The sequence below is a fragment of the Gekko japonicus genome, unplaced genomic scaffold, assembly GCF_001447785.1.
Source record: "Gekko japonicus isolate JY-2015 unplaced genomic scaffold, Gekko_japonicus_V1.1 scaffold928, whole genome shotgun sequence".
Classification (NCBI taxonomy): Eukaryota; Metazoa; Chordata; class Lepidosauria; order Squamata; family Gekkonidae; genus Gekko; species Gekko japonicus.
In genome coordinates, this window is record NW_015163114.1 from 708,413 (window position 1) to 718,638 (window position 10,226).

The 10,226-nt window shown below is 42.9% G+C and overlaps 1 non-coding gene across 1 annotated transcript; it reads left to right on the top strand.

Annotated features, from left to right (window-relative positions):
• Positions 1–1,206: 1,206 nt before the first annotated feature.
• On the top strand, positions 1,207–1,278 carry TRNAD-GUC. Its single transcript has one exon. It is a non-coding gene; the product is annotated as a tRNA-Asp (tRNA).
• The last annotated feature ends 8,948 nt before the right edge of the window (positions 1,279–10,226 follow it).

Genomic DNA, 10,226 nt, shown 5'->3' on the forward strand with positions numbered 1-10,226 from the left:
GGGTTTGGGTTGGTTTCTCCCTCATCCAGGTATTTGGGTCAAGCTTGACCTATACAGGGATGATGGCATACATTTGTCAAACAAGGGCAATGACATACTCCTGGAGGAATTGCGGCAAGAGATTAAGGCAGCCTTGGGCTGTTAGGTGGCTGCAGCAGCCAAAGCAGAGTAGGGTGGGAAAGAAAGCAGAACCGGTAAGCACTTTCAGCCAGTTCCGGTTTGGGACCAGGGGGTCATCAGGAATGGCCCCAGGGCTGTAGGGCTTAGGGCTGGGAATGGTGACCACCTCAGGGAGCCTCTTGGGTAAGCTCCTCCCTGAGGCTGTAGGGCTTCAAAGGTAGGTGCTCCTGGGGGGTGACCTGTGTGCTGGGCTGCTGGTCACGGGCCAGAGACTTGGCCCTAGACTGGGTTTAGTGATTTGCCCATACATCTAGGCAAGGAGGTTGGCTGGAGTGACACCTGCCTAGCCTGTTCTGCTCCCACTTAGTTCCCTTGCTGTTGATTTATTATGCAAATAAATAGTTAATAAAGTGGCCCTTGTTTGAATTCCAAACAGTTGTATGTCTCATTATTTCCGGCTCAGGGGGCAACAATTCCATCCTCTCATGCAACTGTCACTATTTACTCTGTCTAATTTCTATAGCTCTGTATTGATTGAATGAGTGATTGATTTATTATATGTGAGTGTGGATTCTTCAGTAAAGAAACAATTTTATTTAAAATCTAGTCTCCCGGCTTATTTCTAGGGATCTGGATAACTCAACTTCGGTATACACAGGTCACTGCTCCTTGAAAGCCAATTGATATTATTAATAAAATTCATAATTCCCCATCTTTATTAAGTGTATAAGGTAATTTGGCTAACAGTACACCTGGAAGTCAGGGCAATCTCTGGTGACTGACCCCTACTGAGGGCCCGGAGGATATTCAGAGAGGTGGCTGAATAAAGCCTGCCACCAGCTCCTGCCTCTGGTATTCCCAGGAGGTCTCCCATCCAAGTACTTGCCAAAGTCAACCCTGCTTAGCTTCTGAGATCTGATGATCCGTATCCGGGTCAAGGCTACCATCCTGTTTGTTGAGGTAATACATGTTTTTTTTTGTTTGAACAAGCACCCTTTTGCCTCAGAGGGTATCTGCAAAGGAGTTAAGGTGAATCTGACTGCACACAGCTCAACAATGTTGATGTTAAAGGTCTCTATTTTAGGAGGGGCTGTGGCTCAGTGGTAGAGCATCTGCTTGTCATGCAGAAGGTCCCAGGTTCAATCCCCAGCATCTCCAGTTTAAAGGATGAGGTAGTGAAAGACCTCTCCCTGAGACCTTGGAAAGCCGCTGACGTCTGAGTAGATAATACTGACTTTGATGGACCAAGGGTATGATTCAGTATAAGGAAGTTTAATGCGTTTGTGAGTACTAAGTGCCAACTACCTACCCTACACCAAGAACCTTTCACAATGGGCACCTCAGCCTGTTAAGGAAGCATCAGTAATGAGGGTGAACTGTGGGACTCAAACCCCAAAATGGACTCCTGTGAAAAGAATGTCCTCCGAGTCCTCTGTCCACCAATGAAGAGATTTCAAAATTGATCTGGGAATGGAGAAACAGTGCCCAGAGGGATGTTTCACAGGGCCATATTTCTTAATGAACCAAAGCTGGAGACTACGCACATGCAGTCTAGCTAGGGGGATGACAGCTATGGTAGCTGCTATAAGGCCTAATAGGCATTGGATAGATTTAACTGACTGCCACCTCTTCTGTAGAAAGGCATAGGTCACCACCTTAATAGCCTTGCCCCTATCCAGGGATAGGAAGGACTTCGCTTGCAGAGAGTTTAGGGGTGCACCAAATAATTGAAACTGGTGGGAAGGTTCCAAGTGAGATTTTTCCCAATTGACCACGAAGCTGAATCTCATGCAAGTGGAGGGGATCACATCTAAGTGTGCTCTCAGGAGCTCCAGGAAAGGGGCCACAACAAGCCCATCATCCAGATAGGGAAAGACAGTACAACCCCTAATCCTTAAATGAGCCACAACTACTACCATGCATTTAGTAAAGACTCTGGGAGCAACTGTGAGGCCAAATGGGATCGCCAAGTACTGAAAAATTTCTGAACCTTTTCTCTGTGTGAGGGGTGGATAGCAATGTGAAAATAAGCATCCTTAAGGTCTAAAATGGCAAACCAGGAATTGGGAGTGAGAAGCTCAATTACAGATGAAAGAGAACAATTCTAAACTTAGAAACCTCAGAATTTTCTCAAACTGAAGATTGGCCTACAGCCTCCATCTTTATATCAATTAGGAAGAACCTGGAATGAAAAATCCTTGACTGCAGGCCTGTGGGAACCTCCACAACTGTGCCTTTCTGTAGGAGCTCATTCAGTTGAAGTCAGAGTTCAGGATATGAGTTATCCACTGCTGCTGAAGTGAGGAGACACAGGGGGAAAGAGGTGAAATCAAGAAAATGTAGTATGAATGGGAATATAAAGATTTTTCTATATAAGTTTTTTCCTTCTTGATTGTTCATATTCATATTTTCCTGGTTTTATGGATTTCTCTTTTAAGTAATATTTTATTAGAATGTTAGAAAGGCCTGTTATATAGAAGGCTTTCCTCTTGTATGTCTGATATTGTTAGCAGACAACATAATAGGTACAAAGTTCATGATTCTGTAGTTCTTAAGGGCAAAACCTTGCAATGTTTGGGTCAGAGAAGATTTTAGTTTCGTATCAGTAAAAAATACTTTTGTTTAGGGTATAAAGAATCCTTCCACATTATCATTTTAGATTAGTTTAAGTAAACATTTAGATTTATGTAAGTACATCTCTTTTTACATCTGGCCAATCAGAGGATTATTACTCTAATTACCATTGTCTTTTATAACCAGTTATGCTTTTTGAATATTGTTTTCTTGATGATGTCATTCCATGTATTTCCTGAATATATTCAGAATATGTTCAAGAAGAAGAAGAAGAAGAAGATGAAGAAGAAATAGAAGAAAGTTGTCAATTTTTGATGAGTTATTTGGTCCAATTGTTTTCCTGTTAATTGAAGCATATCTCCAGTATATGATGAGAAGAAAGTAGTCAATTTTGGATGGACTATTTGGTCCAACTGTTTTCTTGTTAATTGGAATAAAACATAGATCTTCCTCCTCATTTGACTTCATTTTTTACATGGAATCATTTTTTACATGGAATTTGTACAACAAAAATAATCATTATGAACAATGGACAAAACTTAAACATCAGAACAAATAGAACATCACACACTGTAAAAACTGGCTAACCTATCCCTGAAACTAGCACATTCTGTGGACATCTGAATGGGTAGTCAGAATTTTGACAACTACTGACACGGCCCCCTATGAGGAGGTTGCTAGCTCACACACCTAGGTCTTGTAGCACTTTTTCTCCTTTTGAAGTAGGATGGCTGATACTGACACTGAGGATACTGATAGGTATCTGTTGTTGCTGGTGCCTCTGGTCCTTGTAAAAGGAGGTAGTTAATCCATGCTGCCTTGGAGTGAAGCACTGCCATGGAGCAGGTGAAGAAAATACATGAAGGTACTTTGTGGTTTGATAATTCTTTTTGATTGTAGACAAAAACTAGCCTGTGGTGTATGAGAAAAGTCTAGATCCCTTGAAGGGGAGGTCCTCAACCTTATAGAATATCTCCAAGGAGAGGGCAGTCGTATGCAGCCAGGAATGTCTTCTCAGGTTCACATCTGAGGTCATGGGCCTTGCTGCCACATCAACCACATGTCTGCCTGCATTTATCTACTGTTTTGAACGTATGACTGCTTTGGACTAGATCAACTTGGCCAAAAATCTTGGCTTCTCGGGAAGAGTGTCCAGATATTGCTACAGGTTCTCCCACTGGAAGAGCTGGTAGCTACTCATAATGGTTTGGCACTCTGTGACCCTAAAATTCAGATGGAGAGGATTGTTGACCAGGCCTGTGATGCACCTGCATGTCCTCAGTAACCAATGAAGAGGGAGGTGGATGAGTTGTCAGAAATTCACATGAGTCATGCTTGATCTTGTGTAAGTTTTCAACTCTGCAAGAAGTAGCTGTGGTAGATGCCAGGTTTTGCTAAATTGGTACCATCAGGTCAGCAGGATCCTCCAAAACAGGAAACACCATAGTACTAGGCAAGTGAGGATAAAGGTGACTCAAAATTTTATCCTTTGGCTTATTATCAGATGTGGAAATGTCAATATCCAGTGCCTTAGTCATCCTAAGTGTTTGCTCACTATAAAGTCAGTTGGCAAAATCGGACCATCGCGCTGTCACCTGGAGGCAGTTCCGAAGTGTTGTTGGAGCTATAATGGAATATCACCGTATCTTCATCTTCCAGGTCCATATCAGCTGGCTTCCAGGAATGTAGGATCAAACAAATCATGCCTGGAACCAGGTATAGGAGGAGGAGATAGATGGGGTCGCTGAGAACAGTTCTAAGGACATTGTTTAAGATATGCTGGTGACATATATGAAGGCCATTGAGGTAGACAAAGTTGTTGCCATGATGGAGGCATGGTCGGTTTGGACCATACCTGTTGCCTTGCCAGAAGACTGAATTGCTGTCATGGGCAACGACAATGGTGCTGGCCCCTTGCTTGGGTTGGCAGCACAGCTGGAGTTGCCAGCAGTACCAGAGCTGGAAGCTGGTCCCTCTGACTCCTTGGGAGTCGACAGCTTGCCGCTGCCAGCGCAAGTCAGTAAACCCTGCACCTGGTCCTGCAGCAAATGATGAGGCACAGGTGCAAATGGAAAGCTCTCCAGATTCACCTCCGTGGGTGGTTTCTCCATGGAAGCAACGAGTTGCATCTGTGCTGACATTGCATCCACTCTCGGCTCCTGCTCTCAGACCTTTCTCCTGTTCAGATTTCTGGTTTCCTGTCCTTCTGCTTTGAATGACCACTCTCTTAGACTCTCAACTGAGCTCCTGCTCTGTCTTTCCTGGCTTCCTGATCCCTGCTTTGGACGACCACTCTATGAGACTCGCGACTCAGCTCCTGTTCTGTCTCTCCTGGCTATGACCCCCAAACCGGACCTGACTCATGCCTCAGCCCAGCCCATAAAAACTGCTCCTCTTCAGATCCTGGACACACACGACCCAAGCAGTTAAACAAGTATAAAGCCAACAGTTGTGATAGTCTGACCCACAATCAAACAGTCATAAGACTTATAAAGAATGCTGTTTATGTATTGCAATCTAAAGCACTACAACATGATACACAACTCAATAGAAAATCCTTGAACCAAGGTACATAATCACATAATCAACGTCGTCTCCGGATTACATAACGTTTCAAAAAAATGGATCTTCAACAAGGAGATATTATAGTGGTGCCAAAGCTCTCAGTTTCATAAATGTTAGACAAGTCTTAAGAATATTAAATTCAGATAGGATGCTGATCTCAATTAACATTCAAGCTCAAAATATGCTGCTATGTTTCTACTGGATTGTTCAGTCCCCCACAGCTATTAATCCAATACACGTTTAGGCAAAGTAGTATTTTATTAAAGCTATGATAGAGCAGGAACAAGTTCACTGTCCAGAATGCCTGGGCCAGGGGTGGGCAAGGAATAATGTAAGACATTCAAACAGGGTAATAACCAATAATCTCCATTCCCGCCGAGCGGGCAGACTCCAGGTTACGCGCTCAAAAGCCTGAGAAGCAACGTTCCTTAAAACCTAAACAATTACAGTTTCACACGGTGCAGTTCATTATACATTTGGCAAAGCAGCTCCCCCACACACCTGTTAACCTTGCAGATAAGCGTTGCCTAGCGTTTACAGACAGGAATGCATGAGACAAGATCATACACAGGGAAGATAGGGCATGCGCAGATGCCAGGGGAGGGGGGGGGAACCAACTGCCTCCCAGTCTCCTATGGCAGCTAGCTGACATGGATCCAGTAGAAACATAGCAGCATATTTTGAGCTTGAATGTTAATTGAGATCAGCATGCTATCTGAATATCTCCTGAAGAATATCCATTTTTTGAAACGTTGTTATGTGATTATGTACCTTGGTTCAAGGATTTTCTATTGAGTTGTGTATCACGTTGTAGTGTTTTAGATTGCAATACATAACCAGCATTCTTTATAAGTCTTATGACTGTTTGATTGTGGGTCAGACTATCATGACTGTTGGCTTTGTACTTGTTTAACCTCTTCAGATCCTGACAGTGACCTGACAGGATAACCAAGGTGACAGGATGGGGGACACAGGGGTACCGGAATGACATCCTGCTCTTGGGAAGAATGCCTCAGAGGTTGACTGATGTTTGCAATGTTTAGAAGCATGTTTTGTTTTGTATTTTGGACAATAGTTCCAATGAGGAATGGGCTCAAACCAAGGGGGATGGAGACAGAGGACGTCTCAATTCCAAGGCAGGGGTAACAAAGTGGCTCTCTTAGGTGGGCTTGGCTGTTAGAGCTGTTGGAACTGATCATACAGATGGCGGCCTGGAACGGGACTCCAGAGCTTGTGATGGCAGGAAAAAGTCATATGTGTGGGCTCTGAGGGGGGGCAGGGTGCCCCCTCATATACTTTTTACCTGGAAAAATGTTGTCCACAGCAGGCAGAGTCCCAATGAAGATGGAAGATAGAAGTAAATTATTTTCTATTGTTCCCCTTTTTAATGATTGTCTGCCAATTATTAGGTTTTTAAAAGGTGCTCTTGACTGCTGGACCAGACTGGACAACCACAATTAGCACCTAGTAATGTACATAACTGTCCCCATACAGCTAAGGGTACATGCACAGAAGCAAGCTTTTCCATACACAGCAGTTTGTTGCTGAGTAAGGAAATGCCTATCCATGTAGGGAATACCTATCACAGACAAGTTACAGGGCTACTTTGTCCTCTAAACAGTACATAGTGCATTTAAAGAAAAAGCTGAAAGACAATATTGCCCCAATGAAATTTTATTTCAGCCCAACGTGGTCTTTTCTACCTATTTCCATTTAATTACTTCCCACTGTATCATTTTGTTTCACATTGAAACATTAGAAAATGAGTACTGCTTAGTAACTATTCACTGAGCACAAAGCTGCTCTTGGCTGATAAATAAGGAGACTCTGCCTAGAATAATTTTGCCTCATTTTTCTGGGCCAAAGCCAGTTAGTTTATTGAGGGAAATACTAACTTGAACAATCTGTCATATTCAAAAGTCACATTTATGTCCTTTTTTCAATTAAAAAAAATTCTAACATTGAGATCTGCAATTCCTTTTCCAGCATTTGTCTGACCACCTGCTGTTTGGGATCTATTTAGCAAGGATAAACAATTCATGAATAACCCAAACAAGCTCTATATGTTTTGATGGATTTTCTGTCCATTTCTACTGTCTTAGCATTTTTCCTCCTCCTTTTGTTGTTCTCTTAGCATGTAGTTCCTCAAACAAATGGAGAAAGATGAGCGTGGAAGGGAAAGAACTCAAAATTTAGAGAGAAGAGCAAGGAAGTGATCAGGAATCTAACAACCAGAATTATAATGGAGCTTTATTAGAAGCACAAGTAGCCTTGAAAAAGGAGCAATATCACATGATCATGTGAAGTGGCCCTATACTGAATCAGACCATTGGTCCATCAAAGTCAGTACGGTCTACTCGAACTTTTGGCAGCTGTCCAAGGTCTCAAGCTGAGGTCTTTCACATCACCTACAACATGATCCTCACTAGAGATGCCAAGGATTAAACCTAGGACCTTCTGCATACCAAGCAGACACTCTGCACCACTGAGCCATTGCCCTTCCCCTCCAATATACTATCAACCTGCATGGTGCTTGACATATTAGGACATTTCGGTGTGTTGTGGCCATGTGAGATTCAGGGTTCAGCACATACCGCAAAGTACCATTTTTTCTGAACTTCCTAAAATATAATGAGAGCTAAATCATGTGGAAGTTCCTCTGTGCTTAGGACCACCATACATGACTTTGAAGGGATTTTCTATTAGTGATCATGTTTCCAAGATGAAAATGTTCTCACTCAGTGATTTCATGTTCTTTTCACAGATAATAGGTCACTTAGTGCTGGATAAGGAACCACCTCCTGGGACCAGAAGGAAGAATGAAAACTGTTTCCCAGGAGATTTAATTAGGGCTAATTCAAGATATGCTGCCTCCTTTTTAATTCCTCAGAAGCACAACATGACCCAGTGTAAAAGCATGGTGTGGTGGTTAGACTAGGACATAGAAAACTTGAGTTTGAATTCCCGCTGAGCAATGCAAATTTGCTTGATGACCTTGGGCTTCACTCTAAGCTACTTAATACAATTCGTGTGCAGAGAAAATGGAAGGGGGAGAACAGTGTTGTAAGCTGCTTTGGTCCCTTTGGGTGGAGAAGTGATGCATGAGAATCTGAGTAAATAAATTTCTGGGGTCTAAAACAAGTCAGTAGTATCACGACAGTGAGAGATGGCAAACAACATTTTGTGAGCTCACATTTGTAGGGTTGCCAGGACTGTTAATTGCTGTGGCAGGAGAAAGTACAGGAGGCACTGCATCCAAACCTGGAAGTAACATCATTTCCAGGCAACATTCTATGAATCCAAATTCCCCTAAAGATTCCTAGACCATTACGCATCACTTCTGGGGTTGAAAACAATTCCTCAACACCACTTTCTCCCACCACAATGATCAGCACTGGCAGGCAAATCAGTGGATTAGTAGGCGATTGCCTACCAGGGGTACGCAGATGGCAACCTTACACTTGGGGTATGAAATTGGGATCAAGGTCTTACCAAACAACAAACAGCCTTTACAAGAGACAAGCAATCTAGATTACTAGGGCCCAAAAATGGAGGCCTAAAAGCATACGTTTGATTCAAATTGACTCTGAACCAAGGCCAGCTAGCAATCTAGGAAGCATTAGAAGCTGTACAAGATCATTTATCTAAAATGAATTTGCTTCCACATTAATTTGCTTTGCATCACTTACACATCCAAAAAATATACCCAGAAGAATTTCATAGTCAGCAACTTTGACATATTCTCCTTTTCATCCCTGGATGAATGATCACATAAATGATCACGTAAAATAATAGTAGAAATGACCATAAAAGGAAATACTTTGCAGTTCCATATGGAAACAAAATGGATGTCACAATGAATTTGGCTGTAGTGAATGACTGAAATGTTGTGTAGCACTCCTATAAACAGTGGCTGTCCCTGGACTCAGACAAGTCAATATTCTGTCCTTGACAGCCATCTTCTGAGGTAATAATACTGGCCTACCAAGATGGCTGTTATTAGGATTATTGAGCTCAGGAGTAATTTCCTGCAGGAGCGCACAGGAGCGGAGCTCCGGCAGTAAAGAGCCCAGGGGGCGGGCACATGCAACAAGCCCCACCCCCTGCTCCCAACAGCCCTCAGTCAGAGCAAGAAGCAGCCAGGTAAGTTGCAGAGCCCCCCCAGCCCCCCTGGTCCAAAACAGTCCAGTAGCACCTTTAAGACCAAGTTTTATTCATGTACAAGCTCTCCCTCCTCTGCGAGGACAGATCTGCACGCCCCCCCCCCAATAGCTAGGCCAGTGGAGCCTGAGTGATGGGTGTTGCCTTCTCACACACTTCTGGTGATGTCAGGGGGTGTGGCATATGCAAATAAGTTATGCTAATGTGCTATGCTAATGAGCTCCTGCACCTCTTTTTCTACGAAATGACCCCTGATTGAGCTGATATACATGAATTGTATGGAGAACTCAAAGGTCACACTTTGAACACAAAGAGACAAATACAAAAGCATTTTAAGTGGTCTCAAGTCAAGTCAAGTCAGCCTTTATTGGCATAAATTATCAGAACCATTTATACATTTTAAAACCAGTTAAAAGCACATATATAAGAATTCTAAAAGAACCTTTGGCGCAGCTTTAAAGCCAAGCAGAGAAACTTAGCCACCTTCTCTGTAATGTCCTGGCAGAGATCTCTTAAAAGACTATTCACCTTAAGTGCATCAGAACAAGCACCCATACTGGTAAAAAGAGATTGTAAATATGTGATCGTTAAGTCCATATACAGGTTACAATGCAGGAGAACATGAGTGATAGATTCCACGCATTTCTTTCTGCATGGATAGTATCTGGCCAGATGAGAAACCTTGTTGAATTTGCCGAATAAGATGGCAGTCGGCATGGCATTGCATCTGGCCAGGGTGAACGCTCTACGTTGTTGAGGGATCTGCAGAGAGGATAGATACACAGCCATCATCCCTGTTGTAAGGG